The sequence below is a fragment of the Budorcas taxicolor genome, chromosome 11 (assembly GCF_023091745.1).
Source record: "Budorcas taxicolor isolate Tak-1 chromosome 11, Takin1.1, whole genome shotgun sequence".
Lineage (NCBI taxonomy): Eukaryota > Metazoa > Chordata > Mammalia > Artiodactyla > Bovidae > Budorcas > Budorcas taxicolor.
Window position 1 is genome coordinate 121,470,644 of NC_068920.1, and position 4,085 is coordinate 121,474,728.

Consider the following 4,085-nt stretch of genomic DNA (forward strand, 5'->3'; position numbering starts at 1 on the left):
TGTTGAGGTTTAAGCCAACTGTTTCACTCTCCTCTTTTACTTTCATCAAGAGGCTCTTTAGTTCTTCTTTGCTTTCTGCCATAAGGGTGGTGTCATCTGAGTACCTGAGGTTATTGATATTTCTCCTGGCAGTCTTGATTCTGGCTTGTGCTTCATCCAGCCTGGCATTTCACATGATGTACTCTGCATAGAAGTTAAATAAGCAGGGTGACAATATACAGCCTCGACGTACTCCTTTTCCTATTTGGAACCAGTCTGTTGTTCCATGTTCAGTTCTAACTGTTGTTTCCTGACCTGCATACAGGTTTCTCAAGAGGCAGGCCAGGTGGTTTGGTACTCCCATCTCTTTCAGAATTTTCCAGTTTGTTGTGATCCACACAGTCAAAGGCTTTGGCATAGTCAATAAAGCAGAAATTGATTTTGTTCTGGAACTTTCTTGCTTTTTCGATGATCCAACAGATTTTTGCTATTTGACCTCTGGTTCCTCTGCCCTTTCTAAATCCAGCTTGAACAACTGGAGGTTCATGGTTCGAGTATTGATGAAGCCTGGCTTGGAGAATTTTGAGCATCACTTTGCTAGCATGTGAAATGAGTGTAATTGTGCAGTCGTTTGAACATTCCTTGACATTGCCTTTCTTTGGAATTGGAATGAAGGCTGACCTTTTCCAGTCCTGTGGTCTCTGCTGAATTTTCCAAATGTGCTGGCATATCGAGTGCAGCACTTTCACAGCATCATCTTTTAGGATTTGAAATAGCTCAAATGGAATTCCATCACCTCCACTAGCTTTGTTCATAGTGATGCTTCCTAAGGCCCACTTGACTTTGTATTCCAGGATGTCTGGCTCTAGTTGAGTGATCACACCATCATGGTTATCTGGGTCATAAAGGTCTTTTTATATAGTTCTTTTGTGTATTCTTGACACCTCTTCTTAATATCTTCTGCTTCTGTTAGGTCCATACCATTTCTGTCCTTTATTATGCTCATCTTTGCATGAATTGTTCCTTTGGTATCTCTAATCTTCTGAATAGATCTCTAGTCTTTCCCATTCTATTGTTTTCCTCTGTTTCTTTGCATTGATAACTGAGGGAGGCTTTCTTATCTCTCCTTGCTACACTTTGGAACTCTGCATTCAAATGGGTATATCTTTCCTTTTCTTCTTTGCCTTTAGCTTCTCTTCTTTTCTCAGCTATTTGTAAGGCCTCCTCAGACAACCATTTTCCCTTTTTTGCATTTCTTTTTCTTGGGGATGGTCTTGATCACTGCCTCCTGTGCAATGTCAAGAACCTTCATCCACAGTTCTTCAGGCACTCTATCAGGTCTAGTCCCTTAAATCCATTTCTCACTTCCACTGTATAATCATAAGGGATTAGATCTAGGTCATACCTGAATGGTCTAGTCGTTTTCCCCATGTTCTTGAATTTAAGTCAATAAAGTAAGGTCATGATCTGAGCCACAGTCAGCTCCTGGTCTTATTTTTGCTGACTGTATAGAGCTTCTCCATCTTTGGCTGCAAAGAATATAATCAATCTGACTTCAGTATATACCATCTGGTGATGTCCATGTGTAGAGTCTTCTCTTCAGTTGTTGGAAGAGGGTGTTTGTTATGACCAGTAGGTTTTCTTGGCAAAACTCTGTTAGCCTTTGCCCTGCTTCACATTTTGCACTCCAAGGTCAAATTTGCCTGTTACTCCAGGTGTTCCTTGACTTCCTACTTTTGCATTCCAGTCCCCTATAATGAACAGGACATCTTTTTTGGGTATTAGTTCTAGAAGGTCTTGTAGGTCTTCATGTTTGCAAGATGTTAAATGCCAAAACACTACCTGCAACGCTGCAAATGTGGTTCTACCTCCTCAACCCTGGCTGCCTGAAAGAAACATCTGTTTGTTCTCATTCAGACAGCACCTCTTTTTTGTGAAACTGTGGCAACCCAGAGTTACTAACTTGCTACCTAACTACTACTAACCAGGTCACACCATGGTGTCATTATTGGTTTACACATCTGTGTTCCCTAACTGGGAGCTCTAAAAAGGCAGCAACTGTGTATTACTAATATCTGGATCCCTAGCGCCTAACAGAATGACACACCATAAAATTCTTGCTCTATGCTCTCCTGGCCAGTTTATCACAACAGTCTTCATTTAACCAATCCATACTCTCCACTACTCTACTGTTTGAAACCTCATAATTCCATCCATAACCAACATCTTAGAACTGGAGATATTATAGGTCGTATTATTATTATCAGTACCAAAGGATGTCGTGTTTTACTTCTACATACAATTGCTCAGTAGAAAACACTGTAGAATAGTGAAAATGATGCATATTAGAAACTCAAGTTCTCTAGAAACAAATAACAAGACAGCAGACACTGGGGTCTGGAATTCAGGACTAGACACAAGCTTGAGAATGCCTGACACAGAGGTGGCATTTTCAAACTAGCAATTCATGAATTAGACCACTAAGGAATTAAGTGCAGACAGAATATAGGTACTCCAAGGTTAAGACATCAGAGGTGGAAAAAGAACTCGCAAAGAACACTGAGAAGGAGTAACCAATGACAGAGAAAACCAGGAAATAGTCTGAAAACCAGGTGAATAGTTACTTAAGAAAGAGAGTTATTAAGCTATGATAAACACTACTGATAGGTCAAATTAGAAAGTAAGATTCTATTTCTTTTCCATAATAGCAAACCCTCCAAAACTGAGGAAAGGAAAACTGAAACATAACACTTGCATTCAATTACCACTGAACAGAGTAAAATTGGCATTTAATTAGCAATGCAACCAGAAGTTACACCAATGTTATCTAATATTGATATTTATTTCACACACATGCTATTCTAGAGCATTACATCTTAATACCACATGCAACGAGCTTTCAGAGAGCACAATTTTCTTGGGCAGCATTAATTTCAAACGAAAACCTCTTTAAGTTGTTTTAGAGCTGAGACCCCCAATTAACAATCACAGTCTCCCATTCAGCTGCCACGCTTTCCTTAGGAATGCAGGTTTTGCATAATTTAAAGCTCAAGATGGTTTAAAGAGCATCGAGTTTCCAAAATAGAACGGACAAAAGTAACAACATTCCCGGAGGACTTAAGAGAAAAAGTTAAGACTGTGCACACCAGGAAGGGACGGGCTTATTTCCCACAAAGCAGAAGCTCAATGTTTTTCACGTATCTTGAAAAAAGCTATATCTTACAGCAGGGGCATGGCACGAACTTCAGGGCCCTCCACAATACCTTCTCCTTAACAGTGCGCGGAAAGAGGCACTGACGAGCAGAAGAGCTGTACCTGGGTCCATAAAGGCAACGAGAGACGGCGCACAACCGCAAATCAGACCCTAGGGTCTAGCCTCGGGCTGGAACTCACCTGTCTCCAGAGTGGGGAAGATGCGCAGCCCTCAGCCGCCTCTGACAGGGCGTCCCCGCAAACCCCTCACCACGCCACGGTACACTACGAGAGCGACGGTCCTCTGGTTAGAGAAGGACGCTGGAGGACGCGGCGCTTTCGCTGCGTACTTTCGGTCTCGGAGATGCCGCACCACACATCCCTTATGAACTCTTCAGCGGCTCCAGCGTGCGCGCGCTCTCCCGCCTCGTCGCTTAGCAACCTGAGAAGCCGTCCAGCCTTCCCAACTAGTCACATTCCTCCCGCCCCTGCAGAGTGTGAAGAGTGTTTTAAAAGATTTTATTTCCGGGTCGACCCAGATTTACGCAGCGGAAGATCTCTTTACCTCCCACATTTACCCTTGCGGGGAGGATAAAGTCTCCGTAGCGGTGGGGAGGGTGTTGTAGCTAAGGGGTCCGTCTCTCCTCCCTCAAGTACACGCGCCTCCCCTCCCGCCAATTGCTGGGCGCCATCCGGCAGGTCCTTTTCTCTGGAGCCCAAATCATCCGCTTGTCGCAATCCTCCAATCACAACGGCCCGCCCTCGGGGACTACTTTGCAATCGGGGAAGAGCGCAGGGAGCAGAGCATGAGAAGAACCTCTGAGCTCGGGAAGTGTAGTTCTAACACTTGAAGGAATTGCATTGGAGGTTGCACCGGACTCAGGGCAGCGTAAACTACAGTTCCCAGAGGGCCC